Genomic DNA, 25670 nt, shown 5'->3' with positions numbered 1-25670 from the left:
CCTCGGCCGCCCTCAGCCACGCGGACTGGCCCCCACCAGTGTCTCCAGCAGAGGAAGATCCCTGCACGCCCCAAGGCAGGCTCCTGCACCCCCGGAGGTCGGGGAGGCACCCCTCCTCACCCCCAGCTCGAAGGACGGGTACCCAGGCCTCAGGCATGTGGCGACGCAGCGGGCAGACCTTCTCCTCCAGGGCGGGCGGACTCCCAGGGCCCAGGCCGCCCCCACCCCGGCCACCGTTCCTACTTCGGGCGCTTCCAGAAGGCGGGAGGCCTTTGCTCCTCTGAGAAGGCCGCCGAGCATCAGCAGAGTGTGTGCAGGAGGTGGGGAGCCGGTTCCCCATCACACACCCGGGAGGCCAGACTCCTACCCTGGCCGCCCACCCCTGGCTGACTGCGCTTCTCACGACACGTCTGAGCACCAGAGGCCGCAGAGCCCGTGGCAGGCCCGGCCCGGGGCGCTGTCCACCCACCCTGTCCCGGTTCTGGCCAGTGCAGTCACGTCTCTTCCCCCGCGTTGGCCCGGCCGTAAGGGCCACGGACAGACCCCCGCACGTAGCACAGGGTCCCCGTCCCCTGGCCTCCACCCCATCCTGAGTGGACAAACCCGGCTTCACAGCCCACCTTCCCAGCTGCCACCAATAGCACCCATCCCGGTAGTCTCCAAGGGGGCAAATGACGCAATTTTTGTGGCGAGTCACATGGTGTCCCCTAAAGCTCCCCCTGATGCTGTATCGAGGCATGGCGAGGGCAGAGGTCCATGGTCTGAGATAGGTTCCTTCGACACCACCCAGGAGAGTTGGGTGTAAGCCTATGGCTCCTTCTACATCAGCCAATCCAATCTACATCAGGGACCCTGAACCCTGTGAGCCCCTTTTTCCTTCCAGCTTAGGGAAGCAACCAGCCCTCCAGCAACTTTTGGGTCATGGCTGGGCCACCAACGGTAAATGTCTGACTGTCCATGTGCTGCCAGCATTGCTTTAGCAAATGTCAATATGAGCAGCTGCTGTATGGGGGATTCTCCTCCATTGTGATCAGGGCCTGGGACAAAGCATGATATGAGAGAGAGAGAGAGAGAGAGAGAGAGAGAGAGAGAGAGAGAGAGAGAAAGACAGGAGTGCCCTGTGCTCCTGGACAAGGCTGCATGCACAGAGCAGATAGCCTGAAGCCTGGGGAGAGGTGGACAAAGAGACAGGTAAGGAGAGAGAAAATGGATGAGTGATAGGGGAATGGGGCAAGACCGAGAGAGTGAAAGGAAGAAACACAGAGAGGTGTGGTTAGAGAGAAACAGAGACAAAGAGGAAGTACAAGGAGAAAAGTGGAGACCTGGTCCAGGTATGTGGACGGGGCAAGATGGTCCAGGGGAGAGGGGATGTGTGAAGTGGCTCTGAGTGTTGGGGCAGAAAGGGCAGGTATCACGGGCATCATAGGTTCATGACTCTAAGACTCCAACATCCCTGGGGCCAAGCTCTGCAGAGGCCATTGCAATTGAAAAGATGGGCATCCGTCACTTCTCCTGGATGTCAGGAGCTCAGCGTTGTGGGGCTCAGCGTTACGTTCTGTCATGGAGAAGGATGTCTTCAGGGAGAGTGTGCTGCTCTTTGGCAGGTAAACTCCAGAGCCTGCCCTGTGGGGAGGTGTCCCGGGGTCATCTGCCTCACTGGCCCAGGCCCTGTGGGATTTCCCCCATCCCGCCACCAGCTGGCGTTCCTCATGGTCTGAACCCAGGCATGAGGCATTGTGTTGCCCCCAGGTCCGGCAGTCTGCACCTGGCAGAGTTGAACGGCTGATAGTGATAAAAAGTATTTGACAAGAAGTCCATATTCTCCCTCTGGAACGAGCAGTGTGCATCCAAATCGTGGGTTGCTATCCTCCTGTCCACAACCAATCTGAGGATTCCAGAAGGTAGGTAAACCTTTAAAACACCATAGTCTTCTCTTACATCCTTCAAAGACAATTCCTTTTCCCAGCTTTCTTTTCATTTTGAAGAGATGGCAATTACTAATTGAAGGCATGATGGTCCTGTAGGAAATTGACCTACACGACTGATGGACATTATTTCATCCATCCGTATCCCTAAAGCACATTTCATGGGAAATATAAGCCACGGATGCATGTCATAAATTCACAACAGATGTGCAGCTCCCTGTAAGTTGCATGCTGACCTTGTCACATGTGTCATCAGATATTATTAGTGACTTTTCAGATAAGCTCTAAACGTCAAGATGGTCATGTTGGAGAATCTGGTATAGACGGAATTTCACAGATTCTAAATTAGGAATGATTTTTCATTTTTAATGTTTCTTTTTCCTTTTATGAGAGAGCCCGAGCTGGGGATGGGGGAGAGAGTGGGAGATACTGAATCTGAGGCAGGCTCCAGGCTCTGAGCTTTCGGGATAGAGCCTGACGCGGGGCTCAAACTGATGGGCTGCAAGATCATGACCTAGTGGAAGTCAGACCCTGAACCAAGTAAGCCACCGAAGCGCCCCAGGAATGGTAGTTTATTGGCAAAGAAAGAGAAATTAAAGATAGCATAAAGGATGTCGACTTTTAATTGAAATATTCTTCAGACATTTGTTGTATTCGTTTTAGGCATACATTGTAGTCCTTCCATATGTCTATAAATTATGTTGTACTTAAGCACAAGTGTAGCTATCCTGTGAAAGCATGCAACAGTATTATTACAGGATGGACTCTCTTCCATTGGGTGTCCCTTGTATCCCTAGGCTCATTCATTCCATAGCTGGAAGCCGGTCTCTCTCTCTCAAAGGTGTCCATTCTTTATCTAACCTAAACACTTAGGTGGTCAACACCATTACCTCTTGTTCAGCATGTGTAAATTCCGGTCTATTTTTCTGGGAACATTGCTTAAAGCATTACAAATGATGTCATTACGTTAACAAATTCGGTTTCATTCTTCCCTCACAAGAAAGGAGAAGGAAAAGATTTCTTGGTGTCCCAGGCCCTGTCAATAAGACCCTTCCCAATGTGGAGAACAGGCTGGGTTGCCCAGAGCACCTTCGGTCCCTCAGCTGGGCCCCCGGGGCCTTCAACATTGCAGGAATTCCCATGGTGGCCAGCAGAGAGAGCTCGAGCACCACAGACCCGGAGGGGCGGGTTCCTCTGCCTGGGCAGTGATGGCCAGCAGAGGGCGCACCATCGGCTTTTCTGACCCAGGACACCTCAGAGCAGGAAGGGTCGCTGTTGCTCCCAGAGGACTCAGGGCCTCTGCCTCTGCCTCAGGACAGAGAGTAGAGCTGCCTTTCCAGCGCGTTCTGCCCCCACCCCAGGGGAGACCTTGGGAGCTTTGCAGCAACTTGGCATCTCCTGAGTCACCGGGGAGAAGCTGCCTTGTTGTGCTGAGTGCTGAGGAGGGGGCGCTGGGTGGCTGCCCTTGGCAAGCTGGTTGCTGGGCAACTCCCATGTTTCATTCCTCCCCTTCCCAGACAGTATTTGAACAAGACATATTTCACTGAAGGACTCATAGATTGCGGGATCCCACGACATCACCTCATTGATGCAGTCGATGGTTTGTTCCGGATTCAGGCTTGTTTCCGGGAAGAAACCCTGACAGAAGTTCAGAAGAACGGGAGCTGCATTCCGTTAGGACGTGAATACATGAAATGCTCATCTCAGGACCTTCTAGAAGAATGAGCTGGGACCCAGTTTCTGCGTCCTGCTGGAACCAGAGACCGAGGTAAGGGCACAAACTGTCCCCCACATCATACATCCTTTTTTAAAAATTTCATGGTTATTTTTCCAACCTAGTGAAGTGATTGAAAACTACAGAAAACCTGGTAGGTAGGTGTCATTAACCTTATGTTACCTTTTAATTTAAATTCCAGTGAGTGAAGACCCAGTGGAATATTAGTTTCAGGTGTCCAATATAGAGTAACACTTGCACGCGTCGCCTGGTGCTCATCCCAGGGGCATTCTTAATCCCCAGCAGCTGTTTCACCCATTCCCCACCTCGCTGTGGAAGCCCTCAGTTCGTTTCCCAGTGAAGAGTCTGTTTGTCACTGGGTCCTTCACACACACCCCCCTTTGTTTTGTTTCATTTCCCCGTGTTAGTGAAATCATCTGGTATTTGTCTTTCTCTGACAGGCTTTTTTCACCTAGCATAACATTCTGTCGCTCCTCCGCCTCGTGGCCAACGACAAGATTTCCTGTTTTTACGGCTCAATAATATTACATTCCATACACTACATCTCAACTTATTCATCAGTTGATGGATGCTCGGGAAGTTTCCGTAATTTGGCTGTTGTAGAAAATGCTGCTGTAAACATCAGGGTGCATGTATCCCTTTGAAAGATTATTTTGTATTCTTTGTGGAAATACCTCGTAGTGAAATCGCTGGATCGTAAGGTAGTTCCATTTCCATTTTTTTTTTTTTTTTTTTTTTTATGAATCTCGGTGATGTTTTCCAGTGTGGCTGCACCAGTTTGCATTCCTACCCACAGTGCAAGAGGGTTTCTCTTTCCTCACATCCTTGGCAACACCTGCTGTTTCATCATTCATTGATTTCAGTCATTCTGACAGATGTGATGTGTTATCTCATTGTACTTTTGAATTGTATTTTCCTGAAGATCAGTATTGTTGAGCATGTTTTCACATGGCTTTGGCCATGTGTATGTCTTCCTTGGGAAAATGTCCATTCGTGTCTTCTGCCCATTTTTAATCGGATTTCTCCTTTTTTGGGTGCTGTATGACTTTATATATTTTGGACAGTAAACCTTTATCAGATGTCGTTTACAAATATTATTCTGTAGGTGTTTTAGGTTTGTTGATTATTTCCTTTGGGACAGAAGCTTTTTACTTTTACGAAGTCCCATTATTTTTGCTTGTGTTTCCCTCAACTCAGGAGATGTATCTGCCAAGACGTTTGTACAGCCAATGTCAAATAAGATACTGCCTGTGTTAATTATCCTCTGGGATTTTTATGGTTTCAGGTTTCACATATAGGTCTTTATCCATGTTGGATTTACTTTTGCGTATGTTGCGTCCGTTGTTGGTCTTGTTTTGTTTCTCAGGTTGCTGTCTAGTTTTTCCAAAACCATATGTTGAGGAGATTTTTTTTAAGTGTATGTATTTATTTTTGAGAGACAGAATGCAGAAGAGGGGCAGAGAGAAATGGGGATTGAGAAATGCCACACATGCTCTGCACTGCCCTGAGATCATGACCTGAGCTGAATCCACAATCACACGCTTTGCAGCCACCCATGTGTCCCCAGACTATTTTTTCTTTTCCATTGGATACGCTTTCCTGCTGTGTTGAGAATTAATTGACCATATAGGTGTGAGTTCATTTCTGCATTTCCGTTCTAATGATCTTTGCATCTGTGTTGTTGTTGTTGTTGTTGTTGTTGATGATGTTGTTTTTGGCCAGGACCATACTGTTCTGTTCAGTACAGCTTTTTAATACAACCTGAAGTCTGGAATTGTGATGCCTCCAGCTTTCGTTTTCTTCTTCAATTTTGTTTTTGCTGTTTGGGGTCTTTGTCGTTCCATACAAATTTTGGGATTATTTGTTGTAGTTCTGTGACAAATGGTTTTTTTTAGTGTGATAGGGATTTCAATACATATGCAGATTGTTTTGAGGAGTGTAGACATTTTAACAGTATTTTCTGCTTCCCATCCATGAGGGTGAAATCTATTTCCTTTTCTTTGTGTCAGTGTTTCTTTCATCAGTGTTTCACAGCCTTTAGAGTACAGGTCTTTCACCTCTTTGGTTAGGTTCATTCTAGGTATCTTGCGGTATTTGGTGCACCTGTCAATGGGATGGATCCCTTACTTTCTCTTCTGTTAATTCATTACTCGTCTACAGAAATGCAATAGATTTCTGTACATTGATTTCTGCATATTGTGATTTGTCGAATTCGTATATCAATCCTAGCAATTTTCAAGGGAGTCTTTCCTGTTTTTTTTAGAGAGCATCATGTCGGTTCCCAACAGCGAAAGTTCTGCTTCTTCCTTGCCAATTTGGATGCCTCGTTTCTTTTTTTTTGTCTGATTGCTGTGGCTAGGACTTCCTGTACTATGTGGAATACTAGTGGTGAGAGGGGTCATCCCTGTCTTGTCCCTGACCTTGGAGGAAACACTTTCAATGTTTCCCCATTGAGGTTGAGATGACTTGTGGGTTTTTCCTAGATGACCTTTATTATTTGCAGGTAGGTTGAGTCTCAATGTACTTTGCTGAGGGTTTTTATCATGAATGGATGTGACATTTTGTCAGATGGTTTTCCTGCATCTGTTGAAAGCATCATATTGTTCTTATCCTTTCTTCCATTACTGTGGTGCATCATGTTGATTGATCTGTGAATGTGGAACCACCCTTGCAGCCCGGGAATATATCCCACTTGATTATGGTAAATGATTCTATTCATGTATTGTTGACTTTAATTTGAAGGTATTTTAATGAGAATTTGTGCATACATACTCATCAGGCTGTTGGCCTGCAGTTTTATTTAAAATTTTTTAACATATTTTTAAATGTTTATTTCCTTCCTTAGATAGAGTACCTAAAAGTGAGGGAGGGGCAGAGAGACAGGGAGAGAGAGAATCCTGGCCATGCCCCACACTGTCAATGCACGGTCCAATGTGGGTCTCGAACCCGCGCACCGCAAGATAATGTCCTAATCCAAAATTAAGAGTTGGACAGTAAACCTACCGAGTCACACAGGCGCCCCGGCAGTTTTCAGTTTTGGTGGAGGCTTTATCTGGTGTTGGTATCAGGGTAATGATGGCCTCATAAGATGAATTTGTAAGTTTTCCTTCTTTTTTACTTTTTGTAATAATTCGAGGAGAATACATATTACCTCTTCCTTAAATGGATGGTAGAATTCATCAGGGAAGCCCTCTGGCCCTGAACTCTTGTGTTGGGGGAGATTTTTTTTTTTTTCTTACTGATTTGATTTCTTTCTGTTTTCAGATTTTATGTATCTTTCTGTTTCAGTTTTGGTCGTTTTTGTGTTTCTAGGAATGTGTCCATTTTTCTCAGAGTGTCCAATGTGTTGCCTATAGTTTTTCATAATATTATCTTCTAACTGTATTTTTGTAGTGTTGGCTGTTGTTTCTCCTTTCTTATTTGTGATTTTCTTTATTTGAGTCCTTTCTCTCTTCTTTGTGAAAACTCTGCCTAGGAGGTTTTCATGTTGATTACTGTTTTCAAGGAACCAGCCCCTGGTTTCATTGATTTGGTCTAGTGTCTTTTTGGTTTGTATGTCCCTTATTTCTGCCTTAATCTCTATTATTTCCAACCACACTCAGATATCGCCTCGCGCCAGCCAGAGTGGCCAAAATGAACAAATCAGGAGACTATAGATGCTGGCGAGGATGTGGAGAAACGGGAACCCTCTTGCACTGTTGGTGGGCATGCAAACTGGTGCAGCCACTCTGGAAAACAGGGTGGAGGTTCCTCAAAAAATTAAAAATAGACCTACCCTGTGACCCAGCAATAGCACTGCTAGGAATTTACCCAAGGGATACAGGAGTACGGATGCATAGGGGCACTCGTACCCCCAATGTTTATAGCAGCACTCTCAACAATAGCCAAATTATGGAAAGAGCCTACATGTCCATCAACTGATGAATGGATAAAGAAATTGTGGTTCATATACACAATGGAGCACTACGTGGCAATGAGAAAGAATGCAGTCTGGCCCTTTGTAACAACATGGATGGAACTGGAGAGTGTTATACTAAGTGAAATAAGCCATACAGAGAAAGACAGATACCATATGTTTTCACTCTTAGGTGGATCCTGAGAAACTTAACAGAAACCCATGGGGGAGGGGAAGGAAAAAAAAAAGAGGTTAGAGGGGAAGAGAGCCAAAGCATAAGAGACCCTTAAAAACTGAGAACAAATTGAGGGTTGATGGGGGGTGGGAGGGAGGGGAGGGTGGGTGATGGGTGTTGAGGAGGGCACCTTTTGGGATGAGCACTGAGTGTTGTATGGAAACCAATTTGAAAATAAACTTCATATATTGGAAAAAAAAAAAAAAAACTAACCTCCAGAAACCATTATAAAGCATTGCCTCTGAGTTTCTAAAACTGAAGGGATGATTAAAAAAAAAAAAGTAAAAAAAAAATCTCTATGATTTCCTTCCTCCTGCTGTTCTTCATTCCTTTAGTTGTAAGTTAGGAGTGTTTGAGATTTTTCTTGCTCTTTAAGGTAGGCTTGTATTGCTATATACTTTCATCTCAGATTGCTTTTGCCACATTCCAAAGGTTTTTACCAGCGTATTTTCATTTTCATTTGTTTCAGTGTATTTTCTCATTGGTTTCCTGTTTGACCCGTTCATTTCGTAGCATGTTATTTAACCTCCCTTTATTTGTGGCCTTTCCCCCTGTGTGTGTGTGTGTGTGTGTGTGTGTGTGTGTGTGTGTATGAGTGTGGTTAACTTCAAGTTTCCTAGCTTTGTGGTCAGAGAAGATGCTTGGTCTGATCTCTGTCTTTAGGTACCTGTTGAGGTCTGATTTGTGATGTAGAATGTGATCATTTCTGGAGAATGCCCCATGGGCGCTTGAAAAGAATAGGTACTCTGCCATTTTAGTATGGAGTGTTCTGAATACATCTGTTGAACGCATCTGGTCCAGTGTGTCATTCAAAGCCATTGTTTCCTTGTTGATTTTCTGTTTACAGGTTCTGTCCATTGATGTGACTGATGTGTTAAAGTCCTCTATTATCGTTATATTATTATCAATTCCTTTATGGTTTTGTTAAGTGTTTTATATGTTGGTGATTGCATATTGGGCGCATCAAAATTTACGACCATTGGATCTTCTTGTGTGGCTGTCCCCTTTAGTATGAGATAGTGTCTGTCTTCATCTCGTTACAGCTTTATTTATTTTTTTAATATCAGTCTTAGTTGACATATGGCACATTCTCTGTTTCGGGAGTAGAATCCAGTGATTCATCCCTTACATACGACACCCAGCACTCATGACAACAAGTGCTCTCCTTAATACTCGTCCACCATCTAGCCCAGCACCGACACATCTCCCTCTATCAACCCTCACTCTTCTTCTCTACGGTTAAGAGATTCATGTGGTTTGTCACCACTCTTCTCTTTTCCTGCCCCCTTCCCATGTTTTCATCTGTTTTGTTTCTTCAATTCCACATGAGTGAAATCATATATGTGTCTTTCACCGATTGACATATTTCACTTGGCATAATACATTCTAGGTCCATCCACATCGTGGCAAGTGGCAGGATTTCATTCTTTTTGAAGCTGAGTTACATGTCATTGTATATACGTATGTATATATGTGTGTATATAGGAGCATACACGTGAGTACATATGCGTATACATGCACACACACACACACACACACACACCCCACAAGTTCTTTATACCTTCATCAGTTGATGGGGCTTTCTCCATAGTTTGGCTACTGTTGATAATGCTGCTATAAATATTGGGTGCATGCAATTTTACTACTAGGTATTGACCCAAAAGGTACGAAACTACACTCTCGGTTTTAAAGTTTATTTTGCCTAATACAAGTATTGCTACTGGCTTTCTTTTGGCATTGTTGTCATGACAAATGTTTTTTCATTCCCTCCTTTTAAATCTGCAGGTGACTGACATATGTTCAAATAAGGCTTTGTAGGCAGCATCTAGATAGGCCTTGTTTTCTTTTTTTTTGTTTTTGTTTATTTATTTATTTTTTTGTCCATTCTGACACCCTATCCTTGTCTTTTGATTGGAGCATGTAGTCGATTTACATTCAGAGTAATTATTGATAGGTATATATTTAGTGACATTCTACTAGTTTTTTTGCCGTTGAATCGATTGCGCATCCCAGGAATAAAATCCACCTCATTGTGCTGAATAATTCTTTTTATGTATTCTCGGATCCAGTTTGCCACTCTTTTTTTTTTTAATTTTTTTTTCAACGTTTTATTTATTTTTGGGACAGAGAGAGACAGAGCATGAACGGGAGAGGGGCAGAGAGAGAGAGACACAGAATCGGAAGCAGGCTCCAGGCTCTGAGCCATCAGCCCAGAGCCTGACGCGGGGCTCAAACTCATGGACTGCGAGCCAGTTTGCCACTCTTTGTTGAGATGTTTTGCATCCATGGTCATCAGGGAAATTGGTCTGTAGTTCTCCTTTTCAGTGGGGTCTTTGTCCAGCTTGGACTCAAGGCCATGCTGGCCTCATAGAATGAGTTTGGAAGTGTTCCCTCCATTTCTCTGCCCATGACCTTATCTTATTATTTCATTTGGGTTGCCTTCCTCTCGTCTTGGAATTTTGGTTGAGTATTTGCCATCTCTGTGTTACCAAAGTTCATTGTGTTACCTGCCTGTGAGTTGAATGGTTTTATGAAGAGGAGGTCATCCAGTGTCCAGGGCCTGGCACTTCACGGAGTGTCTGTGGTGTGTGTTGCGTGCACTGTTTTGTGTTCTGGCTGCACTATCCTTCAGGTCAGTTGTATGGGCAAGGTAGGGTCCTTGGCCAGAATGTGGTGAGTCTGATCTAGGTCTGCTCTGATCTGCTTGCGAAAGGAGACTTGAAACGACTGCTCCTAGAAGTGAAGCCCTGCACAACTCTTTGGTCAAGAGAGGTGGTGTGGTCATGGGCTTCACCTGGTCTTCTGGGGAAGGGGCCAGCTCCACTGGGACTGAGGCAACCTTGAATGACCTAGAAAGCCAGCCTTGCCAGAGCACAGGAAGGTGGGGTTGGTGTAAGCAGCTTAGGCAGCCAGTGTGGGAACTGCCTTGTTTCCAGCCGATGGCTCTGTGTTTATGCTGGGGGGCAGGGGGCAGGGGGCAGAGCAGGGAAATGGCACCACGCAGCTCCTCTGTCCTAGCTCTCTGTCCCCTCATTGTGAACACTGCTTCTCAGGGATGGTCTCCACGATGAGTGTATAATCTCCCCACTGTGTGCACCAGGCTTTGTCCAGATCACTGTTTCCATGCCATCTGCCTTACTAGGCAGTTGTTGGCCGCCTTCTCTTCAGGAGTAGGCCAGTGCCCTCAGGGCTGTGTCCCAGCCAAGGCTTCCAACCTTTGAAACTCCACATTCTCGGGGTGCCTGGATGGCTTGGTTAAGTGTCTGACTCTTGATCCTGGTTCATCATGACCTCTTGGTCGTGGGATTGTCTCTTTCCCTCTTGTCCTGCCCCTCCCTTGTGTGTGCTCTCTTTCTCTCTCTGTCAAAATTAATAAACTTAAAAAAATTAGTGGCATGGAATACCTTATTTAGGCAAGACTGCCTCTCTGAGGGGAATGGCAAGGATCTATGAGCTATATTTCCAGCACTGGCTAGGAAATTCTTTGCTGACTGGTTAAAGGTTACATTCCTACAGGAATGAGATTAGGTTTAGTGACATGGGACCTTAGCATAAGGAACTCCATGCTGGGCCTGTGATTTTTCTTAACATTCCAAAGCCAAATTTTATGTATACATTTTTTATTACATGTATAGCCCTAAATAATATTTTATCCATCTACTGCCGGCCCGATGATCATGTCCTGTGACACTGTAACTATCTCCTAATCATAGAGGAAGATCAACTCTGTGGCTCTAAGATCTTTGTGGCTCTAAGTTACTTTGATCTATGTTACTAAGATCTTTGGGAGTCTAGGTTACTGTTGGCCTCTCGATGTCTTTCACCCAGGGACCGACCCCCAGCGAGGTTGCTGAGCCATCATTTAGGCACAGAAGCACCCTTTCCAAGTCACCTCTCCCTAAAGCGTTGTCTTTCCCTCTGGTACTTCCAGGACCTACCCTTTGGCAGGTCACATATCCTCATGCAAACCTGTCAAAGTGGACCAGAAAAAGCTGCTTGCCTGTGACTGCCACTTCATGGTCACATCTTATCCTTCTGAAACCCCTCGAATTCCCTATTGTTCTTCCAGTCTTTGAATATCTCTTTGATTTGGAAACATTTGATTCTCTTGTATTCCTGATAAAAAAATATGTGTGAAAATATTAAACCAAGGATTCTTTACAATCAGTGAGCCAGTCACAATGATTCATCTGGCCGTGTGTATATTTTTAGTTTTGACAGTGTTCAGGCAGGAAGTGAAGTATATCCTGTAAAATCTGAGTATCATTCATTATCCAGGATAACCACCTTTATGGAAAGCCTTTCAATGACATGCTCGTTCAAGATCAGAAAAACACTTAATTTAAATATCACATAATAGAGTGGTATATGCATACGTTATTATCTTAAAGTATGTAAAGTAGATGTTTCTATGAAGTGTTTATCATGCATTCAGTTTTCTCTACCATGAATGCTATTATTTCAATTAAACAATACTAAGAACAACAAGAATAGGTACATGGCCGTCACTAGTAACTAATATTAGATCTAGTCATATAATATCGTGTGTCACAAACATAAAACCATGATTACTAATAATCTTTTCATTCGTGATGGGTTTCTAGTTACCAGAAAAATGGGGAAGATATTATTGAGTCTCTACATACAACAGACTGTTTTCTGACTATGGATGTCATATGAGTTGGTACATGATCACAATCGGTATCCCGAAGAGATATGGTAGTATGAACTAAAGTTTATATTTGTATTCAGATCGCTTCGGTTTGAACCTCTTCTGTCCCAGACTCATCCCAGCTGGCACATTAGAGTCATCCTGTCTCCTTAGGCTCCCCTTGGTCATGACAATTTTTAGATTTTTCCATATTTTACATAATCTGCAAAGTTTTGAAGGTACGTGTGTAGAATGTATTTTGTAAAATGATCCCTGGTTGGGATATGTCTACCGTTTCTTCAAATGCCTAGGCCAGAGTTACCGTGTTTTGGAGCAGAAGATCCAGAGGCATAACGCCATCCATAATTACCACTTCACATCAAGGTTGTTCACTCTGAAGACTGGGGTCTTTTGTGGTTCCATACACATTTGAGGACTGCTCTAGTTCTGTGAAAAATGTTGTTGGTATTTTGATGGAAATTGCATTAATTGTGTCCATTGCTTTGGGAAGTAGAGACACTTGCACTATATTTGTACTTCCGACCCATGAGTATGGAATGTCCTTCCATGTCTTTGTGTCATCTTGAATTTCATCACTGTTTTATACTTTTCAGAGTATAGGTCACTCACCACTTTGGTTAGATTTCTTCATAGGCATCTTATTATTTGGTGTACAAGTGTAAATAGGACTGTGTTCTTAATTTCTATTTCTACTGCTTCAGTAGTGTTTTCTCCAAATACAACAGATTTCTGCACAGTGATTTGTATCCTGTGACATTGCTGAATTCATTTATCAGTTCTAGCAGTTATTGGGGGGACTCTTTAGGGTTTCCTATATAGTGTCATGTAATCTGCAATGTGTGAAAGTTTCACTTCCTCCAGATTTGGAGTTGTTTTATATATTTATTTTATTTTATTTTATTTTATTTATTTTAATTTATTTGTTGTATTTCATTTTATTTATTTCATTTTATTTTATTCTATTCTATTTTATTTTATTTTATTGATTTTATTTTATTTTATTCTATTCTATTTTATTTTATTTTATTTTATTCAATTCTATTCTATTCTATTTTATTTATTTTATTTTATTCTATTCTATTCTATTTATTTTATTTTATTTTATTTATTTTATTTTATTCTATTTTATTTTATTTTATTTTATTTTATTTATTTTATTTTATTTATTTTATTTAATTTTATTTATTTTATTTTATTTATTTTATTTTATTTATTCTATTCTATTCTATTTTATTTTATTTATTTTATTTATTTTATTTTATTTTCTTTATTCTATTCTATTTTGTATATTTTATTTATCTATTTATTTATTTATTTATTTATTTTTTGTTTTATTTTATTTATTTCACTTTAGTTCCATTTCGTTTGTCTGCTGGCTGTGGCTAGGACTTCCAGTAATTTATTAAAAGTGGTAAGAGTAAACATCCTTGTCTTCTTCCTGACCCTACAGGAAAACCTCTCAGATTTTCCCCATTGAGGTGGATTATAACTGCAGGGTTTTCATAGATAACCTTTATTACGTTGATGTATGTTCCCTGTAAACCTACTTTAGGGGGGTTATAATCCTGAGTGGATGTTGTACTTTGTCAAATGCTCCTTTCTGCGTGTATTGAAATGACCGTAGGGTTCTTTTCCTTTAAAGTTTATTAATCTTGAGAGAGACAGAGCGTAAGCAGGGGAGGGGCAGAGAGAGAGGGAGACCCAGAATTCGAAGGAGGCTCTTGGCTCTGAGCCTTCAGCACAGAGTCTGACACGGGACTCGAACTCACGAATTATGAAGTCATGACCTGAGCTGATGTCAGACTGTTAAAGGATTGAGCCACCAAGGTGCCCCGATCGTGTGGTCCTTATCCTTTCTCCTGTTGACGTATTGTGTCACATTGGTTGATAGGCAAATATTGAACCACCTTGGCAGCTTGGAAATAAATCCCACCGAATTGTGGGATACATTTACACTTGTTATATCTTCTTTTGGGGTTGTACCCTTTACTGTTATACAGTGTCCTCCTCTCTCTCTTGTTATGTACTTTTTTTAAGTGTATTTTTTTCTGATACAAGTGTTGCTACTCCCGGTTTCATTTGACATTAATGTGTGCAATGTTTCTCTATCCTCTCACTATCATTCTTGAGGTGTAGAGTGGGTCACTTATAGGCATACAAATCGGTTTTGTTTTTTCATCCATGCTTACACCCTGCGTCTCTAGATTGGAGCATTCACTCCATTTACCTTCAAAGTAATGATTGATATGGATGTACGTATTGCCATTTTATTGCCTGTTTGGCTGTGGTTTCTAATGATTTTCTCTGATCCTTTCTTGCCTTTCTTTCATGTTTTGCTTCTTTTCTTTAGTGATATAGTTTGATTTCCTTATCTCTGTTCTTAGCATATTTATGATTGGTTTTAGCATATGGTCACTGTCAGGTGTTTATCTAACCTCTTCTGCATTTAACAGTTTGTATTAAGTTGATGGTCATTTACCTTCGCACCCATTATTTTCTCCTCCCTGGGCTTTTGGTAGAGGTTATTACAATTCAAATCCATTTCTCTGAGTTCCTTAACTGATTTGTTTTGCAGACATATTCATTTTTTACTTGATTTGTGTCTTCTGTCTCTAAACTGTCACTGTTGGTCTCTCCTTTCCGCTCAAAGAATCCCTCTTGATATTTCTTGCAGGACGGGTTTAGTGGTACAGAATCCTTTAGTTTTTGTTTGGGAAAGTCTGTGTCTCCTTCCATTCTGAAGGATAGCCTTGCTGGATAGAATATTGTTGGCTGCTGATTTTTCCATTCAGCACTTTGAATATGTGATGTCGCTAGCTTCTGGCTTGTCGAGTTTCTGTTCAGAAATCGGGTAGCTCGCCTTATGGGTCTTCCCTTCTGAGTTGAGGTCTTCTGTCTTGCTGCTTTGCAGAGTTTTTCTTTACTGTCACTGTAATTTGCAAGTTTGGTTACAATATGTTTGTGTGTTGGCCTGATTTCGTTGATGTTGATGGGAGTTCTCTAGTCTCCTGGATGTGGATGTTTGTTTCCCTCCCCCAATTAGGGACGTTTTCAGCTATTATTTCCTCAAATAAATTTTCGGCCCCAAATTCTCTTCCTTCTGGGAGTCCTACAATATGAGTATTATTATCTTTCCTGTAGTCACTGAGTTCCCTTAGTCTCATCTCACGTTGCAGAATCCTGTGCTCTCCTTGGTTCAGTGTGATTCATTTCCAACACTCAGTCTTCGAGGTCACTAGTTTGTTCGCCTGCTTCTTCCATCCCTCTGTTCATTCCAGCTAGCGTGTTTCTCCTTTGTTGTGTCCTCAATGTGTGCTGTGTTATTTCTTATCTCCATGTCAGGGGTCTCACTTTTCTACTCATTTCACAACTCCAGTGAGTGTCCTTATGATCATTCCTTTCAATTCCGTATGAGGTATATTATTTATATCTCTTTGGCTTAGATCTCTGGCTGGGACTTTGACTAGGTCTTTCATTGTGGATAAACATCTCTGTGTGTCCATTTTGTCTGTGTCTCTGGCTCTATTTCTCTGTGTTAAGAAAGTCAGCTGTGCCTTCTGATCTTGAAATTAACGACGGTCTGAAAAAGAGGTCCTGGGGTCCTGAGTAGTGCACGTCTCCATTTATAGGACCTGGACCTTCAGGAGGATATCGCATGGGTATTGCTCACTCCATGCTGTTGTGTCTGGGTTACTTTTCCTTTCAGTGTAGATGTCTGCACTGATTGCGTGCCTGTTGTGGGCTGTGCTTACACTCAGTGGTGCCAGTGGGACCCAGGCAGGCCAGCTGTGGAGTGGTATGCCTGCTGGGTAACTTGGGAGCAGGGCAGGAGTGTTAGGAAAGTTGCACAAGGCTACTAGTCCTATGCCAGGTTTCCCGATGTCCTTCGGTGGCTCTGGGCTGTGGACCAGCGGTGGAAGCTAGGGGCGTGAGGATATGCACAGAGCATGTCTGTGCCTGGGGCCATGTGGCTGGGTGAGACAGATAAGGGTGTGCACTGCTGGGTGAAGTGCAGATGTGCACAGCGTGCTGTGGCAGCTATGCATGCAGCTTGCCGGACAGGGTGCCCTTGTGGTTTTAAGAATGTTTGCCCTGAGACCAGCAGACTTGGTGTGGTGAGTCCCCCCGTGAACCCTTGGGACTGGTGTGCTGCTAACGGGTTAGGTAGCAAGTGTCTGTGCAGCCTCCGCCTCTGGTGGGTGCTTCTGTGCTTATTCTGGGAGGCTGGGGGAGAAAAATGGTGCCTGTGAGCTCCCTCACTGTTGAAGTCCTCCAACACACTCAGGAATCAGCATGAATACATCTGTCTCCTGTTGCCTCGGCATTGTGTAAAATGCCACATTGACGTTGCCTGTCTACACAGGCAGGGACCTGGCTAGCACTCATCCTCCTATATCACCCAGTGCTGGGTCAGCTGACCTCCAAAGCTCCAGGATCTGAACTCAAGGGAATTCAGCCCCGCTGGGTTTTAATGCCAAATGTTATGGAGATTAGTCTTCACTGGGTGAGCTCCCTGGGGTGAGGGCTCACTTTCTCTGCCCATTCTGCAGGCAGCCAGCCTCCACCTTTCTGACCTTCCTAACCTTTCTGATGCAGCTTCTCTGTATTTAGGTGTGGAGTTTCTTCTGCCAGTCTGTGGATCGCTCTCTTGTCCATGGACTTGGATGTGGATGTTATGTAGTTGAACACATGGGACAGGGTGCGCTCAGGATCTGCTTACTCTGCTGTTATTAATTTTTTAAATGTCTTATTATTTTGGATTTTTGAGACACGGGCAGACAGACTCATCTCACCCACGCACTTCAGGATTTGAAAGGAACTTTCCAACATGTGCTTCTAGTATTTTATGTTTTGAAACTCTCTTTAATGAAGGATAATTTACGTATAACAAATTGCCTCAAGTTAACGGGTATAATTTGGTGAGACATGAGGGTACAGGACCATGGGTACAGCACCATGAAATCATATGTTTTCTCCCTAAACCTTTCATCACGATCCCTTTGTGTCTAATGCTAATGTTGCTTTTGAACTAATGACTACATTTTTTTTTTACTTTTTCAGATATTGCCCAGGTGTCTGAAAGCCTGCATTGAACTGAGCCTTAAGAGAGAAGTTTGGAATTCAGTTTTGAGAGTACACAGCCAGTCCAAGAAAGCCTTGTAATTGGCTCTTAGATTTAAGTTGTGAGAGATTGTGGATGCCTCGAGAGTGCCTGGATCTAGATGTGGGCCTTGTTCTGAGAACAGGTGAGCTAAATACCTAACCTGAGTTTGAGCAAACTGTAGTTTTTCTTTGGAGACTTTATGGGCATTTTAAAACCAGAAGTTTTCCCAGGGGGGTGCTGTCTTTGTGTGAAGAGGCACGAGCAGGGGAGCAGAGAAGCAAATCATCTACACATTGTAACAAAGTCGAGCCTGCAGAAACACTTTCCATCATCCAAATCAGCCTTTAAGGTTTGTGGGAAACGTGAAGCACTCTGTGAAACCCAGGGAGGTTGCAGTCCAGATGTATTGTCATTCGCTGCGTGTGACGGTAAAAAGATACTGACTATCCTTATCAACTAGAATGCTAAAAACTACAGCACATGGGTCGTGTAGAGTGAAAACTTTGCTTTCAGGAAGAGTGGATGTTGGTAGAGTGTGAGGTTTGGGAAGAAGGGGATGTCGAGGGATTACAGCGCTATTGATATCTCGGAAGTCCTGGACAAAATACTAGCCTCAGCAGTTGGGTTTTTTCACAGGTATCATAGAGGTGTTATCTGGACTACTGCAGGGGATCATGAGGCCATGAGCCTTGTAACATTCTATTATGGTGTGGATGCCTTGAAGGCCTTCGTAATTGAAAAGATATTAACTCTAGGGAGAAGTTTTGCAAGGTCAATTTGAATCTTGACGGGAGGTACACTGTGCATTCTGCCAAGATCAGTTGAAGATATTGCCCATAACGAGGATGGGAGCTGATCCAATAGGAATAAATGATCAGCACCTCCAGACTCAGCTTCAGGACCAGCACAGACACGGCACAGAAGAGGTGTCAGAGGATCATCTGTTTCCCCTTTTTGCTATTTAGGTTACTGTTGTCAAATCGTAGGTCGTGGATCTCAAGTTCAGAGTATCTGCACATTATTTTAGAAAATCCTTCAAAGGATCCTCTTGTCGAATAGAGATTCCGGGTCTCCTGAGGGAGGCACTCAATCAGTACTATCTTAAAGTTAGATCTATATTGTAAAAGAGAGGGTAGGGGCGCCTGGGTGGCGCAGTCGGTTAAGAGTCCGACTTCAGCCAGGTCACGACCTCGCAGTCCGTGAGTTCGAGCCCCACGTCAGGCTCTGGGCTGATGGCTCAGAGCCTGGAGCCTGTTTCCGATTCTGTGTCTCCCTCTCTCTCTGCCCCTCCCCGTTCATGCTCTGTCTCTCTCTGTCCCAAAAATAAATGAACATTGAAAAAAAATTTTTTAAAAGAGAGGGTAAATGGTCAAAATGTCCTTATGTAAGACTTGTAAGTTAGGTGCCAACCTTCTGGCCCTTAAAGGCACTGAGAAAAGCAAGTTCTTGCAGACTTGCCCTCTGAGGGCTCTTCTCAGGAAAAGCCACCTGTGAGACCCTCATGCCCTCCTTATCCAGGATTGTCAGAGATGAAATATCTTCCCCTCGAAAGGAAGGCACATTCAATGTATCTATTGACTACAATGCTTCATGGTGTATTTGGTCCCATGAAGGGTCCATTTTCGTTGCAATATTCTAGGCAAACAAAAGGACCTGAGCACAGTTGCAGACAACCCTGAGCAATATATACAAGTGTTCCAAAACCTAACCCAGGGTGCTGGGGAAACAGAAAGACACAGGCCATCCCTAACAAAGGGGAATCTAACACCCTTTTACTGTTTTTTCTAATACATTCGGGTTACTGTAACTGTGTGGGGGAGTTACTCCCTCATTCGTTTCCTGGGTCAACGATTATGGTGATTAGAGCCAGCAGTCTCTTGTTCGTCTCCCTCAGAATGGAGGCTTTCAGGAATATTCCCAAGCCGCTGCGAAAACTCCTTTTAATCAGTGCAAGGTCTCTGTCTTCTCTGTCCTGACATGGACTGTCTAATTCCACTTAGTGCTGGAAAAAAACCTGGCGTCTGCTCAACGGTTCAAGTTGACAGACTTTAGGACCAGGAGACCTCTCTCTCGCTGGCCTCAAGGCTTTTATCTGCCCTTGGCACCTCATCAGGCTCCACCTGGGATGAAAACCCCTGACCCCACCCCCGCCTCACCCCCCCCTCACTCCCCACAGCCCACAGCAGAGGCCCTGTGGGCTGGGTCTGGCACGAGTCCCCAGATGCCCCCTCTTAGCAAATATCCGTTCAGAAACCCCTGCCCCTGGCCATACACCCCTGCTTGTCCCTGCCTCACTCAGGACGGGGTCTCCATTCCCCTGTTGCAACGTCCACCTCTCGATTCAGCTCGGGTCACGGTCTCGCGGTTAGTGGGATGGAGCCCCGCGTTGGCCACTGGGCGTGTCGACCTCTGCGGAGCCTGCTTGGGATTCTCTCTCTCTTTCTGTCTCTCTGCCCCCTCCTTCATGCTGTCTCTTTGTCTCCCTCAAAATGAATACATAAACAGTAAAAGTTTTTAAAGAAGACGTAATACAACCACGTTATGGGGAAAAGACCCAACAGACCCTCAAGTTTTAACGTCCTTTTCATTTTTTTTTAATCTTTAAGTAGGCTCCGCGCCCAACGTGGGGCTCGAACTCAGGCCCCTGAGGTTAAGAGTCGCACCCCCCACCGACTGAGCCAGCCGGGGGCCCCGAGATCCTTAATTTTTGAAGGTCTTCTAGCAAACAAAGTCCTTCTGCCGTGTCGGCTCGAGACCCGCACCTGTCTCGTTTCTGGCCGCGCTCGGAACCCCCTGAGCCGCCCGGGGGGTGTCTCCTCTGGCGGCCCGGTGCCTCTTCGTCAGAGTTCTGGCCTTCTTCTCCTCATTGGGAGATTTTCAACCAGATGCGTCAACACTTTGTTGTTCACAGTTGCCGCAAGCCGTTTTGTGTGCTTTTTGAAAGGACGGGCTTACGCCGGCCGACTTCATCTTGTTCTGTGTCCTTCACCTTGACCACGCCTCCTCCCCTTGAGCATCGCCCTCCTCACCTGCCTAACAGAACTGGGACCCTTCCCCAGCCAATCGGCTGAGGCCACAGCCATTACCTCACCAACTGCCCCTAGGCCCCAATAAAACCTTTGTGCTTTTGAAACTCGCTCTCTCTCCCTGGTATCTCACCGCTGCATCGGGGCAGGTAGGGGATTGAGCTCGAGCTAGCTCGAATAAAGGCTCTTTTGCTTTTACATCGGACTCAGCTCCCTGGAGGTCTTTGGGGATCACGAATTCTGGGCATAACATTTGGGGGCTCGTCCGGGATCCCCAAGACCCCCGAGGGACCCCCGACCCAGAGAGCCTGACTGGCCACGGTTAGTGTCTGTTTGTTCCGTCTTTTCTGTGTGAGCTCATTTCTGAAATTCTGGTAGTGCCCGACGCGGTCTAAGTGGACGCACTGGAGGACCACGGGCCGGGAGTTTCGGAAGACGTTCCGATTCTCCCTTCTGTAGGGACGTGGAATCCCCTCATCTGTTTTGGGGGGACGTGCAATCCCCTCAAAGGTCTGAGACGAGGCGGGTCTCTCCCGCTGGTCGGCGTGAGGCCATTGTCTAGATCTCGGTTTTGGAGGGACGTGGAGTCCCCTCAAAGGTCTAAGCTAGCTTTCAGCTTTGCTTCCATGGAGTTGGAAGACTTTCTAAGGGCCCTCTGTTGGTCTGCTTCTGTGTTTCTCTGTTTTGTTCTGTGGACTTACTGGACGGACCTTATGGGACAGACTCAGACTACCCCTCTGCCCACCCTCTTGGCTTAAGCCCTTCCGGCCCCACTCCCTCTGGAGCCAAAACCCATTCTTGCTTTGCAGGGGGGGACAGAAGAAGAGTTAATTTTATCTCCCCTGTATCACCACCCTAGGATGCCGGGAGAACACCATCCTCCCCCTCCGGAGGAGGCAGACGTTGTTCCGAGAGCGGGAGGTGGAAATGCTCCAGTGGGAAGCCCACCCCTTACCAGACAAAGGGCTCAGAGGGAGCAATCCGCCTCCGCCGCCGACTCCACTATTCTGCCCCTGCGAGCCACCGGACCCCCAGACGCGGAGGGGAATTGGCCCCATCACTATTGGCCTTTTGCCACTAGTGACCTCTACAGTTGCAAAGCTCCAAATCCTAAGTTTTCTGAGAAACCGGCAGGGCTTATTGATTTACTAGACTCTGTTCTTTTTACCCATCAGCCCACGTGGGACGATTGCCAGCAGCTTTTGCAGGTCCTGTCACGACTGAAGAAAGAGAAAGAATCCTCAATGAGGCCCGAAAACTAGTTCCGGGCACAGTTGGGAATCCCACCACCAACCAGGCTCAGATAGATGCCTCCTTCCCCCCCTTAACTCGGCCCCAGTGGGATTTCAACATGGCAGAAGGTAAGGAGAGGCTCCGGGTCTACCGCCAGACTCTAATGGGGGGGTCTCCGAATGGCTGCTAGAAAGCCAACCAATTTGGCCAAAGTAGGAAATGTGCAACAGGGAAAAGATGAATCTCCGGCTGCCGTTTTAGAATGGATCATGGAGGCATTCCCTACCTATACCCCCATGGATCCAGAGGCTCCGGAAAGCAAGGCAGCTGTTATCATGGCCTTTGTAAACCAATCGGCCATAGACATTAGGAGAAGATTACAGAAAATAGATAGACTAGGAGAAAAAGTCTGCAGGACTTACTGGTGGTAGCCGAAAAGGTATATAACAACCGGGAGCCTCCTGAGGACAAGCAGGCTCGCGCCATGGCGGCTGCCAGCAGGAAGCAGACACGAGACCTGGCCAGAATACCACTAGCTACCACTGCTGACTCCCCCGAGGAACGAGACCGCCGTCTCCGGCAGCTGGCAGACGACGCAAGAAAAATAAAAGGAACCACCAAGAGGGGGAAGCAGAGGCTGCAGAAGGATCAGTGCGCATACTGCAAGGAAATAGGGCATTGGGCCTGAGATTGTCCAAAAAGGGCCGGCGGGAAGGGAAACAAGACTGATCGAGTAAACGTCCTAGAGCTAGATGAACTGAGTGATTAGGGGAGTCGGGGTTCGGACCCTCTCCCCGAACCCAGGGTAACTCTGAAAGTGAAGGGGACCCCTGTTGACTTCCTTATCGACACCGGAGCACAACATTCGGTCCTCCGCACCCCACAAGGAAAACTAGCCAGCAAGAAGTCCTGGGTCCAAGGGGCAACTGGTATGAGCCAGTATTCATGGACTACCCGAAAAACGGTAGATTTGGGGTCGGGCCGGGTATCCCACTCCTTTATGGTAATACCAGAATGCCCCTACCCGCTGTTAGGATGGGACTACTGACCAAGATTGGAGCTCAGATAACTTTCAGACAAGGGGGGCCTCAGGTCACGGATGGCAAGGGTCACCCCCATCCAGGTCCTGACCATGAAACTGGAGGATGAATACCGCCTCCACCAGGAGGCGCTCTCGAGAGAGGATATTATAGACAGATGGCTTCAAGAATTCCCCTCGGTTTGGGCAGAGATGGGGGGATAGGACTAGCCGCTCACAGGACCCCGGTCCTGGTAGAGCTCAAGCCAGGAGAGAGTCCGGTAAGGATCAAAGAATACCCCATGTCTCAGGAGGCCCGGAAGGGGCTCCAGCCACACATCCGGAGACTACAAAGCATAGGGGTACTAGTTCCTTGCCAATCTCCCTGGAACACCCCACTACTGCCGGTCAAAAAGCCTCACACAAATGACTACCGACCGGTACAAGACCTCCGGGAAGTAAATAAGAGGGTCACGGACATACACCCAACTGTTCCCAACCCATATACTCTCTTGAGCTCCTTGGCGCCCTCCAGGGTCTGGTATACTGTACTAGATTTAAAGGACACCTTCTTCAGTCTGCCGCTGACACCCCAGAGACAACCCTTGTTCACCTTCAAGTGGCATGATCTGGAGGAGGGCTACAGTGGGCGACTCACCTGGACACGGCTACCTCAGGGATTCAAAACTTCACCCACCATCTTCGACGAGGCACTACACGAGGACCTGGGTGAGTACAGAAGGGAGCACCCTGGCCTCGCCCTCCTACAGTACGTAGATGACACCCTGATTGCTGCCAACAAGGTCAAAGACTGTGAGAGAGGGACCCAGGACCTGCTGGCTACCCAGGGGGCCTTAGGGTACCGGGCGTCCACGAAGAAGGCTCAGATACACAGCGAGAGGGTTTTGCTGAGATCGCCAGGCCCCTATATGAAGCTACCAAAGAGGGGAAAACATTTAAATGGGCTGAAAAAGAAGAAACTGCCTTTAATCAGGTACAAAAGGCCCTCCCTAAGTGCCCCAGCCCTGGGCCTACCAGACATTACGAAGCCCTTCCACCTCTTTGTGGACGAACATAAGGGAATAGCAAAAGGGGTTCTAACTCAAGCCTTAGGCCCCTGGAACCGCCCGGTGGCTTACCTGTCCAAGAAACTAGACCCAGTGGCTGCCGGCTGGCCGCCATGCCTAAGAATTATTGCGGCGACAGCACTCCTAGTCAAGGACGTAGACAAACTGACCCTAGGACAGGAGATCTGGATCACGACGCCACACGCCATTGAAGGCGTCCTGAAACAGCCTCCGGATAGATGGCTGAGCAATACACGTATGACTCATTACCAGAGCCTCCTACTCAACCCTCCACGAGTGCGGTTCCACCCCAGTGCAGCCCTCAATCCTGCCACCCTGCTGCCTGACCCTGACCTAGGTGCTCCCCTACATGACTGTGTGGGAATCCTGGAACAAGTACATGGATTCCGGACGGACCTGACCGACCGGCCCCTCCCCGATGCCGAGGCTACTTGGTTCACTGATGGCAGCAGCTTTGTGCGGGATGGACACAGGTATGCGGGTGCAGCGGTGGTCACCAAAACGGACACCGTGTGGGCGGAGGATCTACCCTCCAGAACGTCAGCCCAGCGAGCAGAGCTCGTCGCCCTCACCAAGGCGCTAACGTTGGGAGCTAGAAAACATCTTAACAACTACCGGCCTGGGGAGACCCAGTTTTACCAGACCAGCCCAAATACTCCCACGAGGAGTTACAGCGGATCAAGAAACTCCCCATGGCCCAGGAGATAATGGGATGGTGGTATTCACCTAACAAGGAGCTCGTGCTGCCAGACCGGCTCGGGGTCTCAATATTAGAGCACATGCATCTGTCTACTCACATGGGCGCCCGAAAATTAAAAGACTTAATCCTACATGCCAGAATCAAGATTCACCAACAGGACAGCAAAATAGAGCAAGTTGTATCTGCCTGCAAGACCTGCCAACTCACCAACGCGAGAGCCACTTGAAATACAAAAGGAACCAGGCTCAGAGGCACCAGACCGGGAGCCCAATGGGAAGTCGACTTCACTGAAGTCAAACCAGGAAAGTATGGTTACAAATATCTTTTAGTATTTACGGACACCTTCTCTGGCTGGGTGGAGGCATACCCAAGGAAGCATGAAACGGCTCAGACGGTGGCTAAGAAGCTACTAGAAGACATCTTACCCAGGTCTGGTTTTCCTGCCATGGTAGGATCAGACAACGGACCAGCTTTTATCTCGCAGGTAACACAGGCAGTAGCCAAGGCGGTGGGGGCAAACTGGAAATTACATTGTGCTTATAGGCCCCAGAGCTCAGGACAGGTAGAAAGAACGAGTAGAACCCTAAAAGAGACCCTTACCAAATTAACCGTGGAGACTGGCGGGGACTGGGTGACTCTCCTACCATATGCCCTTTACCAGGTTAGGAACACTCCTGACACTGGGTTTTACTCCCTACGAGATCATGTTTAGCAGGCCACCCCCTATTATTCCCAACCTTTAGTTTAAAGATCAAGAACTTTTTCTTTCTTTGAGAGGGCTCCAAAGGGCGCACAAGGACATTTGGCCGCGCCTCCGTGCCATCTACGAGGCTGGCCCAACCCCGACACGTCATCAGTACAGGCCAGGAGACTGGGTCTACATAAACAGGCACCACCGAGAGACCCTCGAGCCGCGCCGGAAAGGACCCTACATCGTGGTGCTGACAACCCCCACCACTCTCAAAGGAGACGGCATCGCGACCTGGGTCCATCACACCCACGTTCGGCCAGTGGACCCCTCCTCGATCCGGAAGGACTT

At 46.2% G+C, this 25670-nt stretch overlaps 1 long non-coding RNA gene across 4 annotated transcripts in view; it reads left to right on the top strand.

Moving 5' to 3' along the window:
* Window positions 1-25670, top strand: part of LOC123382547 — an 85616-nt gene that overhangs the window by 33914 nt on the left and 26032 nt on the right. The window lies entirely within an intron of this gene.

The sequence above is a fragment of the Felis catus genome, chromosome E3 (assembly GCF_018350175.1).
Source record: "Felis catus isolate Fca126 chromosome E3, F.catus_Fca126_mat1.0, whole genome shotgun sequence".
NCBI lineage: Eukaryota > Metazoa > Chordata > Mammalia > Carnivora > Felidae > Felis > Felis catus.
This window is presented reverse-complemented; position numbering and strand designations above follow the sequence as displayed.